Here is a 27,398-nt window from a genome sequence, read left to right on the forward strand (position 1 = left end):
AGTGGGGTAACAATGCACCGCGACCAACATAAAGGTCCTAGGTGTGACACACGCACCGCTACAATACGCTCTCGAAACCCACCCACCTGATGAATTCGAGTAACTTGATTGGTTCCGCAGACCGGACATCGGAGTGAGTGTGTAGTCAGTAATTGAATTGTAAAAAAATTCTTTAACAAAATCAGATAAAACAGATATGATTTTGATCAAAGGTAAATTCAAGAATGATTGAGTACTTGCTTGAACTGTACCTGCCGTATAAATGGTATATACCATTTTAAAATAGTTAAAAAACCAGTCATTTATTCTCAAATTCGCGATTTTATAAGTACTACTATAAAAAGTGTAAGTATTTCATTTAGCCTATTTTCATATTTTTCATGATTATCGCATATCTTCAGCTCGTTTCTGGACAAACAGTACAACAATTTTTACAATTTTTAATTTTATTTGGTTCATTTGAAAATTTTAAGTTTCTAATTTCCAATAAATTAGTTACATAATTCTTAACTTATAAATTTTAGCACTATATAGTCTTGTATTACTAGGTTGATAATAATAATTTCAAAATTTGATCTACTGCCTTCAAATCCCTCAAAAACTTCTTTTCATTCTTCGATTACTTCTTTTTAAGGAAATTTTGTATTGCATATTACATCATACCAAAATTATTTTATTGCACATTATTTCATACATGTATTCGAATATGTTATACGTTCATACATAAACATCACATTAATGCAATTAAAGAACAAGAAAACTTTTAACATTTTAATATTTTATTTTTATATTAAAATCTATATCTACACAATATCTACATGCATACATACATATGTATATCTATATATGTTCAACTATAAATTTAACACAACAAACTAAATAAAATGTATTAAAATTCCAAAGAAATTGTGCAATTTAATATGTTTTATGTTTTTTATTTTATTTATTTTATTTTATTTGATTATTTTTTATTTTTCAAAATTTAGCGTTATAGCGCAAAAATAATCAAGATATGCGCTTATATCAGCACATTTTAATGACACACTTATTTTTTTTTTTGTACATTTCTGTTCCATTTACGTACTATGTGTATATCGCAATTATAATATGAACAGTAGTTGAATTTTCCTGCATCGATGATCAGCGAATAAATTCATTTTTTAAATATAAATTTTTTTTTTGTAATAAACTGGCTTAAATGTTTTCATTTCTTACACAAATAAATACAATATTAATGTATAAGTAGTTACTCTTCGATGGCAGTTATATTTTAAAAGAGAAGTTATAAAATATAAAAAATAACAAGGAAAAAAATAAATGTATTATAACTCAGGTATTATACTGATAGAAAAGGAATATAACATTTTTTAATTTTTCTCTGACGTATTTTCAATGTGAGCATTGATGTTAATCTTTTCGTCTTTTAATATATTTTAACTGTCGATCATATATGAATAGATTTTTTTACCTAATATCTATGTAATAAAAACAGTTATGATGACGATAATATTATATATTGAAAAATACTGTTTTATATACAGTTATTTTATTGCTGAGGCAACAACTTGTGTTTCATTGTACCCATACATACATACGAGTATATGTTTGCATCCTCTGATTTAATGTGAAAACTATGTTTTTATCAAAATAACTTTATTGTATATCGAACATCCATCATTTTATATATTCATATGTATCAGTTATTTTATAAAAAATAATTAATTCTGTTTAATGAAAAAAGATTTTGAATGATAATTAAATAAATTCGGATTAAATGAATGGTTTTTAAAGTAGCATTTTTCCTTTCTTAAACAAGTGAAAAATCCTTTAAAAAAAACAATCTTTTATATTTATTTATTTTACGATATTTATTATACGATACATATGTATTATACGAGAACAAAAAGAATCAAATTATTGCATGCATTTAGGATGAAAGAAAAAAAAATTGAAAGAAGTTTTAACATAATGGTCGTATTCGATAGTTGAGTAAGTGAGTTAAGAGAAATGGCATTTACGATATGCTTCTTACTTTTATAGATATTTGGAAAAGCTTACAATTTCGGAAATTCTATATGGAATTCTTCTATATTTCTTCTATATGGAAATAGGTTTCTAGTAAAAGCCTAGTTTGTGTAAAAAATTTCAGCTTGCTATCTTTAAGGGGTGTATAGAAGTTTTGTAAACAGACACACGAACGGACGAACAGACAGACAGCCAGAGTGAAACTAATAAGACCTTTTGTTACAATGTTCTTTTTTTTCGGAAAAAAGCTAAAAGCATTAAAATAATTTTTAGGTATATTGAAAGTACCTAAAGTTGGTATTAAAATACACAATAAAATTTAATTAATAGTTTTGAGCTACTGAATACTATGTCGTTGTAAAAAATACGTCAAGCGTGTTGCAATTTTCTTTAATATTGTAAGTTATCATTCAGTGCCTATTTTTAATTATAAGATAAGTAAACAATAAAAGAAATAATCATTAATTTAATATTGCTAAACTTATAATACCTACATGAATATTATGTACACCCTATATTTATTTGTAATTATTGTGAATTATGATGTTCATTTTTCGTATTAGAAATGAAAGAAAGCACAATATAGAGGAATGAACTTAATTAAACGAAATTAAATATTTTAATATTATGCTACACGTAGAAGGTTTTAAAATTTATAAAAACACATCCAAGGGTGTTAAAAAGTTTTTTAAAGGATAAAAACTTGCTTCATGAAATTTAACTAAATTATTTTCATTATTAAATTTAAAAATATACCAGGAAAACACATAAAATTAAATTAAATAAATGAAAATATTGACTCAAAAATTTTATAAACTCAGTTTTCGTGTTCTTCAATCTTTTTCAAAAGATCCAAAAGAACAAGTCCAGTCACAATTTTCTCGAAACTATTATTTGTATAATTAAGCAGTTCAACCATACTACAACAAATATATTAAATCTTAAATGAATAAGATTAAATTATTTGTGATATACAGGGTCTTACATTATATGCAACAAATTAACGTAATGCCAGTGTTAAAAAATTAAAAAAATTATTAATATCAAAAATTATAGGTCAAAAAATCATTGTTTTAATTAAATCAGCAGCACTATGAAATTTAAAGAAGCAATGAATTGATGAAGATCAGAAAAGAAAATTTTTTGAGTTAAGTTCCAGATGCCGGGACGTGATTTAACACAAAAGATCATGTCGTCATTGTAAATTAGCTGGAAAATTGTTACAATTGAAACAACTTACCGTTATAAGAGTGGAGAAACCGATGATCGATATGAAAAAAATACCCCACTAATTGCATCCAACACGTTTTGTATAATGATAACAAAAGTATTTAACCTTTTAAGATCCTTTTAATGTGAATTAAATAACAAAATTTAATCTACACTAAAATATGCAGAATAATGCATTAACACTCACATATGCATACATATTTCATATCTATACATGCACTACACAAAAGCTGTTATAATTGCCCATTATAAGCCAGCTATTATAAATACATTAGCAGTTATATAAAATGAATATTATATCGGTAAATGAAATCTTGAAAAATTATTAAGAATGTCGACAATTTAATGAATTTTAGTTTGATTGTTTCTTTGTTACAAAGATTAATATTCTAAGCCAAATGAAAAAAAAAATAGATTTTTTTTTTGTTGAAAAAAACCAAACACATTTTATTTTAAACTTTAAACATAGTTCTTTAACCTCTTTGAACTTTAACAAATTTTATCTCTATAATGCAAACGTATTATGTGTATATGTGTATGTAGAAAAAAAACTTGAATAACACAAGTTAATAATTTGTTAGTAATTACCTGGAATATTAAATTGCGCTTACAAAAAGTGAAAAATAAAAACTTAAGAAAAAAAAAATCCCACAAAAATTTTTGCCCTTTTTTTTTGCTTATTCTCAAGATTGACAAAATAATTTGCTACATCAGATTTTAGTATTAAATTCAAGTTATAAAATATAGCTTGAAAATATAGTGATTGCATTTCCATCTGTAATAGTGTGAAAGATATGGTTTTTGTGAGGTTAGTATATACAATAAACTGGGACATAAATATTTTTTACTTTCCTAATTTCTAGTGGAAGACCCGTTGGTTACTCACGCGACATCTTGTAAGGCCTATCGGCAACCTTCAGATTAACCGCTTTGGAAACCACGACTTAGGAGAAACAAGAATCTCCAAACTATCTACCGCAACTAATTAACATAAAAAACGAATCTCAGAATCGGCTATATCCCAACTCCGCAATATCCTACCATACCCGACATACATCCGTTGTAATAACTCTGACCGCCTATATCAATATTCAGAAATCAACTACCCTATTTTCCAAAAACGTCTTCATCCTTTTCTCATTTCAACAAACGCTCTCATATCCAAAACGCTAACTTTAATTTGCCTTATCTACGATATTCCGGAATTGATTTAGAGGAAACGCACCGATCCATCCACTAAACCAGTCTTAGCAAGACAGTCCGCCATCTCATTTCTTCAAATATTTCGGATTTATATGACTTTAGAAATATAATGCTTGTATTTAAATATTAACGTTTAGTTTACTCGCTGTCATGAGTCTTTAAAAATATTTAAAAATTTTAGATTGTGTCGATATTTCGACACGAGCGACCACTTTTGCGTAAGAGTAGTTCAGAAGAATAGTTATGCTGATTTATTTTGTTGGATGTCTCTAATATTATTATATCGCAAATAAATCTCAATATAACCGAATTTTCATATAAAAATCAGAGTTTCTTTCATAAATTACCCCAAACTATTCCAAAGTACTCGTAGTCCGAAGGTTCAAAATGACCAAAAGTATACAAGAATTATGGATTTACTAAACAGAAACCATCATTCGAAAAGAAATCCTATAGTTTGTGCAAAGTTAAGAAATTTCTTCTCTCTCAATATAATATGTAATTGTTTTTCAGTTTATTTTTCAGAGATTAAATTAACCATAAAATATGTCTTAATGATTTAAATTTAGCTCATATTAAATTCAGTGAATGAACTTAAAGAAAATAAAAAGAAAAAAACTCTTCTCTTTTTTATCCCTAATATTACAGAAACGAAAAAAAAATCAAACTTAAACGTGAAAACTAAATTAATTTGCTAACAATGAGAGAAAAGGCAAAATTAAAATGGAATTTAAATTGAACATAGCCATTATTATTATTTATTTTTCGCGTGTTTAAATTTTAAAATCTAATATTATTTTAAAATTGTAATTTTAAATTGTCAAATTGTGGGAAAGGTTACTCTACTGAATAGATGATGGAATTAAAATTTTTGTTGATTCGTTGAAATTATTTTTGCAAATTTAAAATTTTTAAAATTTTTTAATAAATTTTTAGATTTAACGAATTGGTGTATGTATGTATGTGTTACGGGCAAGGAGAGCGGGTGCGTAATTATGGCATAATACTAAAAGTAGATGATTTTGATGAAATTTTTGCTTCAGTAGATTTAATTGGTGTCTTAATTAATTAATAAGCTTTGTAAGATTTATTTAATTATTTTTTACGTTTCTAAGTTCCACTAACTTATTAACTCCATATATTTTAAGTACATAATTCTATCAATGTATTCACCATAATATATATTCAAACAAAATTTAACTTAATTGTAAGAAAAACAGCAATTGACTGCATTAAATTACAAAACTTTAAGAAGCTGCTAGAGCACTTTTATAAAAACCCTACACATATTTAAAAGTTGTATATGTAGAAACATTCCAACATCAATTCACATAGTTCAGAAACCTTTACAAATAAATTACTCAACTTGACACTGCAAAAAGTTATAATATTTCTAAATTTTTATCCAAAAATATGTTGAACGTTTCATTTTATAAACGATTATTAATAAAGTTACTAAAATGACATTATATAGAAAAAAAAAAATACAATACTACAATATTATCTAATGTTACATGCAGTGCGATAACAAAGTACCAAAAGGAAGTTTTATATTAATAAATTTAATATTTCCGTATAAAAGAAAGACTACAAAAGCATTAATATAAATTATTAAAATTGATGTTTAATCAATAACTTTCACTACACAACAAGTTAAAGGTCAAACAACACAAATCTTTTCCATATTATCTTAATGCAATATGATACGAAAATGTATATTTATTTATGTACTGGAGGGTGTTGAATACTGCATTGAAATTTTAAGGAAAAATTAATAATATATAGATACTTACTTACTTCTGAAAATAATAGAAATTTTACTGAAATTTTATACCATGGTAATTTTAGAAAAATGTATATAAAATATAATTACAATGTATAGTTATGTAAATATTTTTCATGACGATTTTTTGATTGCAGCTTTAGGGAAAATTTTAGTTACGAAGGAAATTTTGTTAATTTTAATTTGAAAACACAAATTACTACATAATATGTAGATAAAAATCAGTTACATATTTTCTTTTCTATAATAATTTCAATTTTTAGCACAAAATAACTTTGATTTAATTAATTGTGTGCAACAGCTTAACCTTTCCTAACTGAATATGTACATATGTATGTTAAACATTCAATGAAACTTATTCACCATATACAAGCGATAAATAATATTTTCATAGCTCCATGAAATAGTCTTTTTAAAAAATTAAAAGTTTTTGATATACAAACTTATACAAAAAAATATACTTGTGTTAATTGAAACTGTAATAAAATTTAAGAATATATTAGATCTCTAAACAATTTATTGCCATTTCTTACTATCTTAATAGTTTTAGTTTAAGATATACGCCCATACAAATTATGTATTCTATCACATACAATATAATTTCATTAATATAATAAAATTTCAGAGCAATTTAAACTACAAAAGACAAGTTTAACATAGACGAGCAGGAATCTCATATAATGTCTGAGATCTTAGAAGATCATATTAAATTTTAATTCAGTTGTTTTAGTAAATGGTAATAAATTTTGCCTTATGAGTTTGTCATTTTTTGCTCTAAAAATTATAATTTAATCTTTCGAAAAATTGTATTAATTTTATAATATATTTTTGACGTTGTCAAAAAATAACTCAACAAAATCTCCCTAAAGCTCCCCAAGGTTTGTCATTTATTAAAAATTAACTATGTAACATACATTTCTTTAATTTTTATCTCGTGAGGGGGCTTGTAATTATTACAAAAAAACGGTATTTGGTATTTTACAAATTCATATGCATTTCTAACGCAATATATAAAATTTTTAGTTCATGTTCGTCGGGGTATAACAGAATTGTTACAATAAACTCTCCACTGTTCTCGTTTTAAATTTGCTCTCCATTTCTTTAATTTTTGCTCTTATTGAAATATTTATTATTAATCTCTTCTTTTGCAAAAAAACGGTACATAAAGCTCATATTTTTGTTATTAGTATAGGTGCCTTCGTAATACGCTAAATGTAGATATATATATCCAAGAAAGTTTTTTGCGTTTTTAATTCGAAATATGCAATATGTATACACACATAATATTGTATTTTTACATATCAAATCTGTATCCTACATGCATACATAATGGACTTTTACAACCATACATACATACTTAATTATTATTACCTAATTCTAAATCAGATCAACTTTAAATGAACTATTTTTCAAATAAATTTTATTATTGGCATGAAAAAAAGCAAAAAAATATTTTAATACTTTCGTTTTTCAAAAATTTTTTTTATCACTTCCTCGATGGTTAATTTGGTTTATTTTTACATACATATGTTGTTATTTTCCCGTTTAACGTGTTCATTAATATAATTTTTTTATTATACATACACACATATACTTATGTACAACATAAGATAAATATTTTTGCCTTTATCACAATATGTAGATTATATGTTATACGAATGTATGTGTATATAGTACAAAAAAATACAAGTATGAATGTATAATTATATATGTATGAGTGCAAAAACTAAGAGAATTTTGTTGGGTGGATGGTGTTAACAAAAAAAAAAAACATAAATAAAATTATAAAAAAAAAAATTAATAATGAAAAGCTGATTAGTTCAGCAGCATTGTTGTTATGATTAATTTCAATTTATGCATAAGTAAGTATGAAAAATTAAAGAAGAAAAAAATATAGTTTAGCGTGCGTTCTACAATCCGAAAAGTGCACACTGTTTTATGTGTCAAAATGAGAACATAAAAATTACATGTGTTAAAATTATTAGGTTTTAAAACGAAGTTAATTTATTAGTTTAGTTTGTATGTAGGTACATATAGTTTTATTTTAGATTTGTTTATTATGATTCGAATTATGATTATACATAATAATATACAAAATTTTAAAGAAATTACAATTACTTTTACGTATACGTAAATTATGTACACAATTATGTTATATGTACATACTTGCATATTATATAAGCACCTACATATGTACATATGTATGTAATATGTATAAATTAATTTTATATAATTTTATCAATCGCTTGTTGTGTAATATCAATATTATCAACTAATAACTATAAAAGTTATACGGGATTCAACTAATATGATGTTATTATGCCTCAATTATTGTTATGTGCGCACAATGCTGTTTCATTATTTTTTTTACATAAATTATAACTGCAATAGCAGCCGTATTTGTAACTGTATTACAAAAAGTATTCCGTTTTCGTGAAGTTCTGCCACAAAATTTTCAAACCAAAATTAGCTCTAAGTACCTATATGTATAAGATCTGAAATGGTATAAGGATTTCGAATATCAACTCAACTTATGTTATTCGGAAAAATAATCATTAATGGGACAAAATAAAAATTACGCAATACAATTGAAAAAAATCTTTTAGTATTTATTAGAATCAAAAAATATTTGGAATATCAAAATATGTTATATGTATAGTATGTGCATAATATTAAATTAAGTGCTCATATGTATTCTGTTTATAATACAATATTATAATTGTTATATTGTATATATAACAGTTATGTAAATTACATATGCATTTATATATAAACTCCTCGAATTATTATACATAATTAATGAAAAATGTCATTTTAAACATGTCTTTTAAAATATATGTACTTGAAGGATTCAAATATTTGTGCAGGAATGGCTCTTAATATATAATTCTTTTTAATGACAAAATAGTACCTGATAACCTTCTGCGCTAATAGATTCATTTACATACATTTACATATTAATATTTTACATTAATTTGCATACAAATATATAAAATATATCAAGCGTTTTAAGGACAAACTTAAAAAATACATTTATTGTTACCTATAAAAATATTTTACTATTAAGAACTGTGTATATACATACATATGTATATCAATAAATTTTATTTTTACCTACATTATCGCGTGTTCACAGCAGAATAATATTATTATACAATATTATTTACGTAAATTGAAAGCAGGTTTCAAAATTATTTTTATTTATAAAAAGTTTCAAAGTTAGATAGACTTTATATACTTAAGTAGGATGTCTAAATATATTCTTAACCAATGTATGTATGCATGTAAATATATATATATATGAATTCTATAAGGAAAGACTTGACATTGCATGATGTACTATGAAAAAATAAATATTATTAAAAAATATAACGCAAAGTCATTACAATAATCGAACAGGTGCTTATATATTTAAAACATATTGTTAGATATTGTGTTACTTATTCATGAAAATTCGTAAACAAAAAAAAAAAACGTAATGACGCATAAAAGGTATTAATTCTTAACACGGTCTATAGTGTAAGTTGAAAATCAATATTGACCCATGTGATATTTTTAAGGTTTACAATTTCATATTTTGTATGTACATCTTGATTATGTTGAACATCGTTTTTTATTGAAAATTTATATTTTATTTATTCTATGGATAATGATATACATACATACTTAGAATAAAAAAACATACATAGTATATCTATGGGTATTTAAGGACACCTTAAAATAGGCTAAGTTAACAGGCTGTTTATTAATACAGGCACTGTCATAATGACTATGACGATATTAGGAAATCTGGTTAATTATTATATAACATGAATGTCGTAGAATGTAACACTTTAAAATTTCTTATATTTTATTTCGGAATTTTATAGTTATATTGCTAAAAAATTAATATTTAAAGTTGTCTTTAATTAATATTATTATCAGAGTTAAAACTCTTTCATAAAAAAAAAGACCAAAAAAAAAATGTCACATCTGGCAACTAAATCCATAATTTATAGATTATTGTTAAAAAAATTTTAAAAATCATTTTTTTTGCCTTTGATACTAATTTTATTTCTTTAAAAGCATTTGGTCAAAATTTTATTAATAATTAAAATAGTTCAATAAAAACATACCTAAACAAAGTTCTTTGTACCTCTCTCTAACGGAAAAAGTATGCAGTTTCAGACTTGATGTTATACAGTGAGTGTTTCCATTCGATAAAAACAAAATGTATCCAATTTCGAGAAAAAAATTGATAAAGTAATCTCGCGATTTAACATTAAGCTATTAGCAGAAAGAAATGTATCTATATTTAGCAAAATTTTCAAATGTAGCCAATTGCGACCTGTTTTAGATTTGAGTATCTTTGTATTCATTCTCACACTGAATTTAAAGCCAAAATGTATCCAGTTGGGAACGCTGACGAAATAAACACATTCACATACTATAAATGTGAAAGTTGATCTTACTTTTTGATAGTAACAAAATTTATTTATCAACGCTATCATAAAATGTTGATGTTATAATATTTGTAATTTCTGAAATAATAAATTTGAAATATTTACGTCGGGACGGCGCGAACGCCATTCCCGGCTATCAAAAATTGCACGCACGAGTTATTCGCATTAGGAATAATCGCGAGGGTCAATCTCATCTAAGTGCAATGACAAGACCTCACCTCGGAGGATCCGCCTTATTGATCACGGAAAACCTCTGCGCCAGGTAAGTATGATTTCCCTACTTTTTATTTTATTTAAGTATAATTTTGTACAACTTTTTATTGTGAGTTATAAAACTGAAGCAAAAATACCAAAAGATGAAAATTAAAAACACTAAACAAATAAACTGATACGGGGTATACAAAAAATTCGTTCAAAGCAAAACAATCAGAATACCCTTTAGTATGTTAAAAGTAATGGAAATAGAGTAATGTAATGTAAATATAAAAGATTTGTATGTTTCTTGAAAGTACATTCATAATAAAACATTTTTTTTCTTCATTCATGCTTCCTTTAGAAGATTGGAAGATAGTTCCAAATAAATAATATACATACATACATACATATGTATGAAGGTAAAAAAGGAAAGAAAGCTTTGGTTTTGATTTTAACTCGTAAATTATTTTCATTATTAAAGAATTACTGAACACAAAAACTTATACAATAATATGTATGCGTGCAAGTATGTGTACCTGTATTAGGGAATAAATTATGTGAAACAGTTTTGGAAAATGTTTGGTTACAGGTATTTTTGTTAGTTATCCTTGACGCTCAATGAGACAACTATATTATTGGTGAAAGGTGAATTTGGCAATATGGCTTTATTGCTTTGCTACTGTTCACTTTACTACTTTTGTAAAATTAAGTAAAGTGGAAAAAAAATTATTTTTACTAACAATTATTTGTCACATAGTTGTATTTTCCTTCAATACTCAATATGAGCACAGAAAAATACAAATCTGTAAACTTCAAAAACTTTTTAGTAAAAAATCTTCCTACTACAATCTATCTTTTTTATTATTTAAGGATATTTGCATAATTTTTATGTCGGGACGGCGCGAACGCCATTCCCGGCTATCAAAAATTGCACGCACGAGTTATTCGCATTAGGAATAATCGCGAGGGTCAATCTCATCTAAGTGCAATGATAAGACCTCACCTCGGAGGATCCGCCTTATTGATCACGGAAAACCTCTGCGCCAGGTAAGTATGATTTACTTACTTTCTACTTTTAATTTATACTATTTCTGACCAATTTAAACCTGTGATTTATAAATTAAAGTGAAAATTTTTATAGAATTTCTTTTAATATTTTTTTTTTCAAAAATCAAAATGTTTGGAAAAAAAATCAAATGATTTGAAATGAAAATGAAAGACAGGTAAACGTAGGCAGGTAGATGTTATATGCGTTTATATGTAATTATGTACATACATATATATACATAGTTTCATATGTATATAAATTTCTTTTTGATAAAGCATTATCATATTCAAAGTCAATAAACATTAAAAATGATTTGTAGTAGTTTTAATGTCGATGACAAAAATTTATATAAAAATTATTAATATGTAACGATTTATATATATGTATGTATGCATATGCATATGTACATGCATATATACATATTATGTACTTACTTGTTGTAGACCTATTAAAATTAAAATGGAAAATCTATTAAATTCAAAGGGTTCGTTTATAATTTAAACTATGTATTTAAATAAATTTATGTAAAAAATCATAATTTAAATTAATTCTTGGCGCCTAATTCTTCGCTTAATTGGCGAATTGAATTTCGCAATAAAAAAACTATTACATATTTTTGTTTGCCTTAACTGTCACAACATGCCTACAAAACGTCAATAAAAATTAGTTATACGTCAATTCCGTTTGAGTGCGTCTTAATCGAACCTGTTTAATTGCGCAAATAAAAGCAACTAAACGGAAATGACGTAATTGTTAATTTTTATTTGACATTAGACGTATCTGTACTCTAAAAAAAAAAAAACAGTTTATTTTTCAAAAACACTAAAAATTTTTTTTTTGGTTCATTTCTGAGGCAGCAAAACCATTAGTTTAAGAACTGACAAAAATATGCTAAAACATTAATGCAATTAAACTATTCCCGCAGTTAAAAGAAGCGGAATTAACCGATCTTTTTGACGTTAAATGTAATGGCAAGAGTAAAGGTTCTTAAAAATTTGACGCACAATATGCAAGCGTTGTTACAATATATCATCAATGTAAAAATTTTGCTCTCTCATTTCTTTTCGTATAGGTTTGAGAGAAAAGAAGATTTTTTTGGTGTTACCGCTTGATGTAATAAATAATTTTCTGCTGTATTGAATTGAACTACAAATGTATTAACAATGTATGTATGTTTCAGTTATACGATGATGTATAGCTGCACATATGTTTTTATACATACATACACATGCGGACATAAGTATGTTTTTATAAAATATAATCAAATTTTAAAAAACAAACCGAAGACAATTTTATAAATTTCTTTTATGGATCTCACGCGATTCTTATTAAATTAATAGTGATTTTTTTTCTGTTTTGATCATTCTCTAGAATGAATGAATCAGAAAGAAAATATTTTTTCTGATAAACAAGAAAATAAAAATAAAGAAAATTTTTTTGTATTGATGATAACACTAGTAAGTCATAGCAACTATAGTTATACATACATAGGTTAAGTACATATTTATTTATCTACAGGGTGATATTTTTGTTTTTTCGTGTTTTTATTTATAGCACTTATCAGGTTTGATTCGATTGCTAACCTTAAATCTGTACAGTTTTACGTATGTATATCTTATTTCACCAGTTCGGAAAGGCTTTCAAAGACTAGGTAGATGAGCAACTGGTTTCACGATATAGACAAACAAACATATGTATGTATAATTAGTTACGATCATATGATTCGACGCCGCTGGATTATTTTCTTTGATTAACCAACCGGCATTGTTTGTACATCTATGTTAAAAAACCTGTTAATATTCGGAGTAAAATATGTGAATAAGAGGCTACAAATTGAGCCACTTCTTCACAAATCTTCTTTTAAATTCGGTCGTCTCAAATTTCTATAGAAAGATTTGATTTTTCATTGAAATTTAATTCTTTTTTAAATGTAAAAATCAAAGACACCCATTCTGTTTACAGATTATAATATTGTGTGTATCATGTGTTACCTATATGAAATCATGCTTTAAGATCTGCCATTAATCATAATGAAATTTCTTCATCAGAAACCTAGATATATGTAATTACATATGTGCAAACACATATACTCGTATATGTATATACATACTTTTAGTTTTTCACGTTATAACGTGATCAATTTAACAATGATTTTACTTTATTTCAAATTAAAAGCAATGAAATTGTAAAAGTAATTAATTAATTTATAGAAAAAAAAAAATGTTTTATTAATATTTTTGGAATTCTTTTACGTGTGTATATATGTACATGTGTATGTATGTTAACATAATACAATGTGAATAAATATGTAGTAAGTGCGAATATTTAAAAAAACATTAAAATGTAATCATTCAGCAATCAATGGCGGTTTTTTATAATTACTGTGAAAATATTTTAAAGTACTTTGTATTTAAACATCGGCATTCTTTGATTATTATTTTTATAAGTTACTATTAAAGAATTTGGAGCTAAAATGGAGATTTAATACAAAGTTGCTTCAATATATTACAACAATTAGGATACCGGAGGATGCTACAATAGAATTCCAGCATCTATACAGTAAAGACTATATCTATACATATATAAAGCCTTTACTTATCATTAGATTAAATAAGTTCTCGATAGCTTTATTTTGTAAAGTTTGTGGTTTTTTTTTAAATTTTTTAAAAAACTTACTCGTCGTATTAATCTTGGTCCATATGTTATATTGGAATTTAATAAACTATAATAATTGATCTTTTTGTATCATTGATAATAAAACTGGATATCCTTGTAAAAATCCCTGCCATTTTTCTGCATTTTGTAGCAATTTCATTAACATGATAATTCCAATTAAAATCTTTATCAATATTGAGACCAAAGAATTTGTAGTAGTCGGCATCATATTCTTGAATCTTCACCATCAAATTTTTTTTTACTATACTTACAATTACTTATAAAACAAAACAAATTAATTAATTAAATTCCACTGGGAAAATTTTAATCAGACACCCAATGAAAGTGTATCTATTATTGAAGTTAACAATAAACTCGCAGTCACGTTAAAAGTACAAGTGAAATATTCTAACAAAAACAATTGCTAAACTAGTATATGAGAAACAGTATAAGAACAAACTTTATTGCATCTTATTTTCTTATATAATATACGGTTCAAGGTGGTACACTATAAGAATTTATTCAAAAATGTTGTTTTTAAAGAATACGAGTATAAAAAAATGTTTGTTTTGCACCTGAAAAGAATTATTAATTTTAAAACTTACATACATATGTACATAATTTTTTTTTGTTTACACAATTGAAAAAGCTTAGAATGAATAAGAAGTTTGTAAAGATCTATATATATGTGTATATATTCGACAATACAGCACTAAACGGACACTATAAAAAACTTTTAAAATCTAGATTTATTTTTAATTAATTTTAAGTACATTTATATGCACATAACCATACATGCAATATTAATATGTATCTCCATACACATGTTACTCTTCATTTTTTAATCTCAATGCAGAGTATGGTACCTACATACATACATACATGCATACATATATAGGAGAACAAAATTAATGAATAAAACAAATTGCCGAAAGCTAATTAATAATTTGCTATTTATTTGTACTGAGATACGAACACGGGTAAAAATATGTTTGCTTATCATTCCTCTATACAATACATTCATACATATATTTCTTTACTATTTACAGTCATCCTAATATTTATTAGGTTTAAAAATGGGTCAAAATAGAACGCAATTTAATTACAATAACACAATGATAAGTTGATATTTTTAATAAATTTAAAAACTAAGTACATACATATGTACATATTTGAAAAATTAAAATGATAGCAATCAAACAAATTTTAAAAATTTCGAAATACATAATTAAAAATTTTAATTAATTTTTTTTAAATTATTTACAATATTTAAAAATTAATTTATTTTAAATATAAGATTAAATTTTATATTTCTAATATTGGCAATATGAGCACAATTTTTTCCTTCAAGTAGAGCCCGAAACATTTCAAATGGTGATGTCAATAATGCAATCATAGCAGAAATTTCTGGTTATTTCTAATTTGTTTTTATAAAATAGTAGTGATCCTATAGATTTATTTTTATCAATAATTTGACAATTTTTCCAAAAGCTTTAAAATTTTATTCTTGTTCATCTTTTCTTTTTATTTATAAATAAAAAAACCAAGAAAGTATTTTTTGACAAACTTAAAAGTGACATTTAAAATTTTCAATTTCAAATTTCAAAAATTATCACCATTATTGTATTTTAAATTCGTTCAAAACAATTTTTTTCCAATTTTTACCTCCCAAATGTTAATTAAATAATTTCTTTACAGCAAGTTTCACTATAGAATCTAATTTTCTATTAGTTTTAATTAGCAAAGGAATTTTTTATTTTTTTTTATCTTATATGAAAAACAAATATTAATACATATATGCTAAATGGAGATGGAAAAAAAAATTATTCTAAAAATAATTTACAAAAAAAAAATTGTTATTCCCTATATAATAATTATTTCTATTTTATTAAATCCTTAAATAAATATTATTTCTTATTATAGAATTTATAAGATCTGTTTCATAAATAACTTTGAAATGTTTTAATCGCACATTATTCATAAATGAGTAACAAAAAATTCATAATATAGTGACGCCGCCGATTTTAAAAAATGTTATTCGCCGTATGGTTTTATTAATTCTCAAAGGTATGTTGAACTTTATTTAACATTTTTTTATTGACTCAAAATTAGAATTTTATTACCGCATGTGTTGTTGTTATTATGTAGGTACATACTGTACCTTCTTTTAAAGAAGGTGTTAACAAAATGTTGTTTTTTGTGTGCACATATTTTTCATAAACAAAGAGAATTACTTTTGGTTTAATACTCAATTGATGGAATACTTTTATAATAATAAAAATTTAACAATATTAATTTAACAAAGGCGTTTAATATGTAAAGCAAATAGTTTTAATATTAGAGAAATGTGCAGATTGGCACATCAAAACAATTGCGTTTGAATTTCAAATGTATTCCAAAAGAAAGTTCATTCACAATATTGTCAATTATTATTCTTGTATAATAGTAGACTCCATATTAAATTCTGAACAATTTCAAGAAGCATTGGTAAGCATTTTATTATTTGAATAACTTTGTATTCATTAAGCGATTTTTTATATAAAAGCTTTGTAGTCGTAAGAACTAATTATGTGGTAGCAAAAATTATTATCATAACTTTTTATCTTTAATAATTTTTAAAAATAGAAATTTTGAAGTGTTTTGTCTACCTACTTAGTTTTAAAATCTATATGAAAATCTTTCGGGGGAAAAGATATTTGAACAATAGATAACTGTTTAAAAGAAGATTTTATCACGTGTTTTTTTTTTTTCAAAAATAATGTACTTAAAAAAATTGTTTTGTTTTTCAAAATGAATTTCTAAAACAATAAAATTATTGATAAAATAAAATTTTAATTTCACTTTTAATTTAGCGTGATTTTTAAAATTATGCCAAGTGTTTTTGATAGCATTTTAATTTTGTTCAGAAATAATTATTATAACCAAAAAATTATTATAGAGCTGTTCTAAAAATAATTATTGTAAAATTAACCTCAATTCTTTAAAAATACATACATATGTATGTAATAATTTTCATTTTTCTCCTACCAATCTGGAGTATACATTATTCCAACATAGTATAAATTTCCAATTTGTTTTTTAAAAAAATTTGAACAAACATACGCATAATTTTAGGTAAATAATCAGTATAAATTATTTGCATCAGCAATTCTAAAATCATATCTGCGTTATTTCATTTACTATTACTCTAGGTCTAGAAAAAATCGCCAATATGTAGTCATCATTATATGTAGTCAAATTCTAAATATTTGTTTTATTTTTGCACTTAATTAAATTGTATGAATCGAGTGTGAATTATGTGAGAAAATTTTAATGAAGTTATTTTTCGCATATACTTATGCACACATACTTAAAATACAATAATACACAAAAAAACTGTAAAATCATAGCTAACTGTAAAATCAATAATGTGACATGATCCCTATATCAAAACTTGTTTTTCTTTTTTTTGACACTTCTTATTATTAATAGTACTTAATTGAGATTGTCAACAAAAACAGCATATAATGTTAAAAATCTAAATAAATAATTTATTTTTGTATTTTCGTATATTTCTAAATTAAATTTAAACCTAAAAATAGAAATTGTATATTCTATTTTATGTGTTATGTGCTCACATAAAAAAGAAAGCCTATAATTGTATTAATAAAAATTAAGTGAGAATTGATTTTTAAAATAAATTGTCAATATTATTTAAAAAAAAAAAAAACTTACTGATGTCACCTACATTTTAGATATTATAGTGTAGAACGAAACGGTTTAAACTGAATTGAACTGAATTCTACTGAAACAAAATGTTATTTATTTAACTATGATAAATTTATTAATATTGTATTGTGGAAATCACGGTAAAATGGAAAATATTATATTGGAAATTTTTAGTATAGTGAAACGTTAAAGTTATAAATAATTTAAATAGGGTTTTTTCCTCTTATGAAAGCGAAAATGACATAAACCTTTGTCTGTATGTGTCATGTATTATAATTATTTAAACTAAATGCAATTTAAAATGGAAATTTTTAAATTCTGTAGTTCGATTTTGCTTATTAAGCTTATTGTCGATCAATTACATTTTAATTATTGTTGTTTACTTTTTGAGACAAAAATTTTATTACAAGAGATTTATATTTTTAAATTTTTAATAGCATTGAAATTCCGAAATCATATTTTCGTACACATGTACATAACTTGAATATTTTTGACAATTATTCAATATGGGATTTCCAAAATTTTACATAACACGTTTTTTTTAATAAATAAACAATATATGAATAAAAAGAACACTCTTTTGTATTACTTTCAAGTTCAAGAATAAAAAAAAAATAAGAAGAATATTGTGAAAATAATAAAAATTTTATTTGAAATTTTAATTAAGAGGCGAAAAGCTCTTGTTTTCTTGGAATTTTTCGAAATTTATTGCTCAAATGTGTTTACCCATTTTGAAAATTTTTTTTTTTTTTTGAAATTCAGAATAAGGAATTTACACATTATTTGCAATTCCATGTTTCTTCAGGCTCTTTTAATTATAAAAAAATAATTCTATAATGAAAAATTATGAAACATTTGAAAAGTTTTTATAAAAATTTTATTGGTTTTATTGTTTGTCGGGAATTATTACAGTGTAAAAAGAATTTAGTCAGTTTAATTTGAAGATTTCCATTATTTTCAGTAATTTCTTCTTCTATATTAAGTTACGTGAAAACGCAAATTATCTGTTAATCCCCATAGATTCAATACACCATATTGTTGTTTCGACTTAATTTCAGTAATTTGCATTAAGTAAAACTTTTGCATGTAGCTTATCTTTTCATTTTACATAAAAATCATATTTTAAGTGTGGCTGGCAAGTATGTTGAAATTGTACATACGAGTACATATATGTATTTCTGATTTCACAATTATTTCACTTAAAATTCATTTATAATAATTTTATTAAAAAATATTTTTAATAATTTCATTCATTTTAAAATAGAAATTTCGTAATTAATAACGTCATACCAAAAATTTTATTCTTCCATTTGAAGAATATAAAAAAAAAAAACTTTTGAAAAACAATCAGAGACTTGTTAATTTTTAAGAATATTTTATATAGAAGGCGTCGTTCTGCTTATAAATTAGCATTTTATATAAACTAATTCTAATAAATCATTAAAATTAAACGTGCTTTTTATTTTTAAACATAAGTTGAATTGAAAGGAATAACAATTTTTGTATATAGAATTTTTTAGTATGATGGCTTGAATTTAAATAAAAATGAAAAAAACTCTCTTTTGTACTTAATTATCTTTAATTAACACAACTTCAAACTGGGGAACCTGTTAAATTCTGAAAATAGAAAATTAAATTTTGAATGACGTACATATTATACAAAATAAACGTAATATGTAAGCGGCTGAGACGCATTTCTATATGTGTACGTACTTACATCATTTTTAAAAATTAAATATTTTGCAAGATATATTTGAATAGGTTTATGAAGGAAATGTCTAAGTCAAAAAAATTGCTTTAAATTTTAATGAATGCGACAGTGCCTTTTAATGTTTTTTAAAAACATTTAAAGTTAAAGGATAACAATGATCATACTTATATTTTTTTTTAATTTACGGTCGTAATAATTAATGTTTTTATTTTCTCAAATCCCGATCTGGTCATGGGAAAAATAAAAATTTTAATAAACTTTAGATTTTTATATAAAATTGTTCAAAACTTGCTTAAAATATTCTTAAAATAATTCCGAAATTTTTGAGAAATTTGTGATTGGTAATTCGGTTTTAACAAATTACTTAATAATAACTTTTATTTCGGTATGAAAAAAAATAATATTTTGTATATAAAATTTTTGAAAAACCCAAAATAAAAATAACTTTATAGATAATTAATTGAAATTTTTAATTGAAGTTGAAACTAGATGAATCTGGTATTTTATAATATTATGTAAATTTATTTTAATAATAATAGCTACATATATGAAATTAAAATAACCACCTCAAGTATATTTCCAGTTATCGGCTCTTTGTAAAATTAACAGTAAAAATTCTGAGCGTAAATTTTGAATTAATTTAGTTAAACCTGTTATAATTTATAAAAATGTAAATAATTGAATTAATAAAATTTTATTTTTTAAATACAGAGTGTCCGATTCCCGATAAGATTTCCGAAGTTAGGTGATGTCCAGACAAACAAAAAAATAAAAGATATATTATAAGGTCTTAAAGCCAAATCATTCGTTTAATTTTAACATTTTTCCTTGTTACTCAGAAAATATGGCAGGTAACTGGTGCACTCATTTTAAAAATCATGAAATACCTAGCAACTTCTAACTATATACGTTTAATCGGTGATTTAATAGGTTTTCAAATGGAACATTTTTTAAAAGAACTGACACATATTCTTCGAGACTTAACATTTTAAAAATGCGCCAAAACAAAAGAAAATGTCTACTATTATTTTTTTTTTCATTTGTACTCATTACAATTATCCCGGCATTTGGAATATAATCTTGCACACTATGTATTCATAATGTTTTATATAAAATTATAAATATGTAATTGATTTAATTAATCAAGTAAAATACATACGTACATATAGATAATTTATTTATGCCGATTTACATATTATTATTATATGTATATGTACATAATGTAAACAATAATAATAACATTTTTGAAGTACAATTTAAATGATTAAGCATATAGGCTTTAAATAGAATTAAATAATTGAATATTCTTGAAAATTAATGAATTAAAAGGTTATTAACTTTCAAAGTTCATTATTATTATTCATAAATTCGGCAAGTGAAATCAATACAAAAAAATTTGATTATATTTTTGTTAGAAGTAAATCAACTATTTAAAAATTACACACATATTAATGTAATATATAGATATAGATATTTTTTATTATACATATACATATTTTGATATAGAGAATTAGGCAGATGTATTAATATATATGTGTATATATTTAAATAATAAATTTATCTAAAACCTCCAGATTTTTTATATTAAAGTTAAATAATTTTCAAAATTTTTACTGCGTGACTAAATGAATTTGTTTGCCTGAATAATTAATGATTACGTTCTATTTATAGAGGTGGAACTCTTCATAAGAGCATTTTTATCTGCACTCGCCTGTATATAAGCAAGCAATTGAGTGTTACGCATATTTATTTCGGTAAGTGGCTTCACATTTTTATATCCAAAATAAAGGTCTAATCCTTATAATATTTAAACATATTTGTAGGTCATTTTATACACCATTTATTAATGGATTTTTGTAGGAAATAACATTACATTTGCAAACTATTCCCAACTATTTTCGAGTAGTTTCACATACTATAAGTATGAAAGCATCAGAATTTCAGATTATCATATTATATGTATGTATACTTTTAAATAAAACGCAACTCAACAATAATTTCATTCACATATTCGCTTAATTTTAATATTGATTGCCATTATGTTTTATTAAGATTATATACATACATATGTATGTAAGTATGTAAGCATATATATGCATGTTGAAATATACATACATATATTTATATGTCAAATATATGCAAAGGTTTTTATAATATTTTTAATTAAAAAATAATCAATAAATAAAAAAAAACTTCGAAATTTTAATTTTTACATTCGAAATCTACCGGAAATTACTCTTTTAAAAAATTAAATTATTTTTTTTTTTTTTTTGGTTTTCTCGCGCTAGTAACAAAACGATAAAAGAAATTATTTTCACTTTCAATTTTTAATAAATATTTTTCATTTCATTACAATTTTATAAATAACTTTTTTAATTAAATACCCACTTCAGATAAACGAAAAAAATTTTCTTTTAAATAATAAAAGTGGTTTGTTACATATTCTGCTGGTTTCTGCTTTTTTTTTTATTTAATAACGCCGTAATTATTTTTTTTTTCACTTTTTTTTAATTTCTTTTTTTTATGATTTTATTATTATCATTATTATTTTTTGAATTTATGTTTCCTACAATGTTCTCAATGTTCGGATTTCCTTCATATTTCTATTTAATAAATTATTTTAAAAAATAGCTAGAGTATTTGTATAAAAAGTGTTAAAAATTTTTATTTTTAAATATTTTACTATTTATTTCATACATATATAATGATGTTACTTATATATGTGTAAGTATGTCACAGAGTATTGCCAATGAATCATATGTTATGCTGGAAATTTTTGTAAAATAGCGAAAAGCATTTTTAAGAGCTAAAATTCGGATTTATATACCTACTTATATTACCACTCAAACGTTACTTGAATTTGTAAAACTTATAAGTACATAATAATAGATCAGCAGTTCGATTATAAATTTACTGTTAAATGATAATTTTTGTTTGTCGGTTTTTCAAAACGAATAACAATAATTCTTATCGATTTTTAATTGTCAAACACGTCGTATTGACCGACAAACTATTGTCGATTGTATGACATTTTTCGCAATAAAACGGTCGAATAAGAATATTCATCAAAAATGTTTTCACAATGTACATACATAAGTACAACCATTTTTAATTATAAATACATAAGTATTGATTACGTAGTAACATTCAACACGAAAATCTACCTTTCGACTCACAATTAAATTGTATGATTAATAATTTCTACACTAAATATTTTACTCTAACATAACAGAAATTTCTTTTAATTTTCGAAAAATTTTCTTTCTAAACAGTAGTAAACTCGTTCAAATTGCTGCTAAATTTGTTGTACATAAGAGTAAGTATGTAACAAGGTTTTGGATCAAATATTTTGTACCATCATGTAATCTACATTAAACACACATACATAAATAAAGAGCTATTTTGTAAAAATATAAAATAAAACAAAACAGAAATTCCATAACATTAATAAGAGTGTAAAATATTATATTGGTTATAAAATATAACCATCGTGTATTCATTTTAATTATTTTGTATAACAAATATGTAATTACATTTAATGACAAAATATCAAAAAAAAAAAAAAATACAAAAAAAATAATTTTTATTTTTTGATTCTTTTGTATAACTGTCGTTGGTGTTAAGATGGAAAGTGCGAGTAAATTTTTAATAAAAATGTACACAGAAAAAAAAAAATTGAAAGTTCAAAACTTTTCCCATCAAAAAAAAATTTTTTTTTTTACTCTTCGGTCGGATTATTTGTTAAAATGTTAATTGTAATTTGTAATTGTAACTAAAAAAAAAAATATATAATAAACACCAAAAGACATAAAAAAATCTGTTTCAAAAGGGTAATAATAATAATGTGATTGTTACCAACTCAGTTGAATGAATAAAAAAAAAAAATTTAATATACACGCCATAGCAACACAAAACGAATAACTTGAAAGCTTGAAGCTAATTTTCATGTTGCTATAGACGCTTTTATACTGATGTAATAAACTGTACATGTACATATGTATGTATGTATGTACTATGTAAATATGTATAAGCGAATATTATTTTTTATGCTTTTGATTTCATAAATAAAAACAAAATTGTTTTCTTTTTTTTTTTTTTTGTTTACAATTTGTTTACTTGTACTATAGAAAATTTTTTACAGCAGCACTAATTTTAATTAGTTGTGTGAAAAATCAATGAAAAAAAAAAAACAAAAAAACAAGGTGCTGATTTAGTACAAAGATAAAAAGAAATGATAAATTTTATTTAAACAAAAGTAGAAAAATCTTAAAAATTATGATTAGTTGTCTTACTTAAAAAAGAAAGAAATAAAAAAAAAAATGGAGCTCTAGTTTTTATTTATAGCATAAAATATTTGGTATAAAACAAGCAATCAACATCACCATGTACCCATATACAATTTATTTGTGTACCTATATATTTTGTGTCTCAGTTTATTAAATTAAAAGACATTAACCAAAAAGAGAAATAAAAAATTGCAAAAATTTTAAAAGTGAAAAGGTGAATGAACTAAATTGGTACTTTGCCAATCTTTTGAATTTAATAATCTGTAAGCATCTATGTAAAAGTAAATCGTAATTTAATGAAAGTAAATTTTAAAAAAAAAATTTTATTAAATTAAAGAAATTTTGCTCATTTTTATTAATTATTTTAATACATTGAATCCAATGCTAACCATAAAATTTAAAGAAACTATAAATTTTCTGAAATTAGAAATTATAATTTTTTTTTTTTTTTCCAAGAAATCATAAATTTATTTTAACATTACTCAGTTGTTTAGCTTTACAGGAGTCTTTCACCGGTGATGTGATACAATGAGTCTCAACGTCAGCTTTTTCTTTTTTGCACAGTAGTAGTTGATTTAAATCTCTTAGCATTTTATAGTTTTATTCAGTAGGACGCTTTAATAAAAAAACATAAGGTTATTATATAAAATTGTAACAAAACCAATTTTATTTTATATGAAATTGAAAATTAAAAAAAATTTTCTAATAAATACGCTAATTAATTCTGTAGAATTAAATGTGCATACAAATAAATTGTTATGTATATGTATCATAATACGCATAAATTTGAATATGTGGGCTAATTATGTAAGATTTTCTAACTTATTGAATTGTAATTAACGCGTTAATAAACTAAATATTACATTAGATTCCACTAATTTGTGAGCACTAAAATATATTTTTCTTAATTGAATTTTGTAATTGAAAAATTTACGATATTCATATAATTATTTACGATATATGTACATAGATATAATCATTTACGACATATATATAATATTTATAACTTACAACGATAAGAAATAATGCCCAAATCAATTTATCAAAAAAACTGAGGTATTGCAATATTCAAAGCTTGTAGAAGCAATTTTAAAACAAAAATGACCAAATTATTTAAATAATTATGAGCGAAAATGTTATTGCAGTAAATTTGCTTCATTATCAAACTCTCAATTCTCTTTCAACATTAATCATACGTCAGATTTCTGTTAACACCACAAAATATCGTTTCATGTCGAAATTTTTCATTTTTTTAAAGTAGTTTGTCAACATTTTAAATACTTTCCCATATTTTAAAAATTTTTACATGCTTCAAAAATAATGTAAAATTAAAATGTAAATTAAAAAAAAATGCTGTTAAAAATTGTTTTAACTGTAATTGATTTGAATCTTCGTGATTATTAAACTAATTTTTTTTCAAATATTTAATATTTTATAATTATTTTTTTTTTATTTGAAATTTCCAATAAATTACCTAGTTAGTTAAATATTTTCACTTGTTTCATATTTATAATTGACTGCATCATGAAATCATTTTTAGCACTTTTCCAAAAATTTTTTTGAAAAAAGTGCTTATTAGTTTCACTCTGTCCGTCAGTCCGTCCGTCCGTGGACACTTTTTTTGTTTACAAAACTTCTACACCCTTGATGATAGAAAGCTGAAATTTCATACGTACATAGATCTTCACTAGAAACTTATTTCCGTAGAACAAAATTTTTACCTATCTCCCCCCCGCTAGAAGTTATACCCCCCCAAAACCCTAAAAATGGCCTTCTTTAAATATTTGTTGCAATGAAACTATAAGCATTTTTGAAATTTTGCAAACGCAGAAAGGCAGTGGCTTGCTTCCCCTGGCGTGATATACTATAGTTAAACTTTAGAAAAACAAAATGGCCGTTCAAATTTACCGTTATCTAAACTCCTTTTTTTCCAAATTTTTGATGTCGTTTTTCTTCTAGACCCCATAATCTAGAACTTTGAAATTTTAGGGGCTTTTAGATATTAACAAATAGTTCATTTTGTTAGAAGAAAATTTTTTTCCATCTCCACCCCCTCTCAAGTTATCACCTCTTGAAATTCGTAAAATTTGAATTTTTGACACCTTATATTTCCGAAACCGCAAGCTTTTCCAAATTTTTATAAACTCAAAAGGCTAACGGTAAATTCCATGAAATTAAAAAATATAATTATTTTTCTTAACTCACACAATTGACCCTTAAAATAAATAAATCCTCATTATGTTAACCCCTTTTTATATTAATTTTTGCTTTATTTCAAAGACTATGCATGTATGCGTCATCCTAAATATATGCAATCCTAGAAATAGTTTTGTGTATGAATGAAAATAATTTTTATAGTGTAATAGGTATACATAGAGTGTTTTTAAAAGCAGAATTTTCACTTGTTGAAGGGAAAAGTGCTACAATACAAACCATTGGTTTGACCCAACTTTATTCTTTTATGATAAAGCGCATTAGAAATACACATACATATGTATGTATGTGTGTGTATAGTAAAATAATTTTAAATGAAAATTTATAGTAAAGAAAGAAAAAATCAAGTTCTCGTTAATCAAAAAAAAAATGTGAAAATAAAGAGGGAAATTGAATCATTTTTCGCGTCAATCTTAAATTAAGCAGAATAAAAGTATTTTTTTTTTCTTCTTTCGCGAATTGCAAGAATTCACGCGATTTTCTTGAGTGCATAAAGCGCATTTAAAATAAAATTTGTAGCTGAACGTATTCTTACTCTCTTTTTTTTTTATCAGCATAAAAATATTTGTGTTATTTTTTTTGTTTTTTTTTTCATAATATGGAAAAGAAAGTTATTTTTCACTTTATTTATTGTAAAAAAAAATTTATGTCCCAATTTATATTTGAATATAACAGAAATGTACGTATGTATGTATGTACAATAAATTTAATAAAATAAAAAAAAATTGTTTAATAAAGAAGCAGATTGTATTTAAAAAAAAAAAAGCAGTAACACGATCGCACCCGTGTTATACTTATGGATTAAAAGATTTCGTGATAAAATTTGCTTTCTTTTTTCGTTTTCCTAATTAGTAATGGGAAATTATGTACATGAGCCTTTTACATAAATCTTAAATTA

The 27,398-nt window shown here is 23.9% G+C and overlaps 2 non-coding genes across 2 annotated transcripts; both read right to left on the reverse strand.

Moving 5' to 3' along the window:
• Positions 1-10,788: 10,788 nt before the first annotated feature.
• Positions 10,789-10,953, reverse strand: LOC129615693 (U1 spliceosomal RNA). Its single transcript, XR_008697477.1, has one exon. It is a non-coding gene; the product is annotated as a U1 spliceosomal RNA (small nuclear RNA).
• An 815-nt stretch (positions 10,954-11,768) lies between these two features.
• LOC129615692 (U1 spliceosomal RNA) lies at positions 11,769-11,933 on the reverse strand. The gene has a single exon (XR_008697476.1). It is a non-coding gene; the product is annotated as a U1 spliceosomal RNA (small nuclear RNA).
• Between the last annotated feature and the right edge of the window lie 15,465 nt (positions 11,934-27,398).

This window comes from Condylostylus longicornis, unplaced genomic scaffold (assembly GCF_029603195.1).
Source record: "Condylostylus longicornis isolate FDR11 unplaced genomic scaffold, ASM2960319v2 ptg000144l, whole genome shotgun sequence".
Taxonomy (NCBI): domain Eukaryota; kingdom Metazoa; phylum Arthropoda; class Insecta; order Diptera; family Dolichopodidae; genus Condylostylus; species Condylostylus longicornis.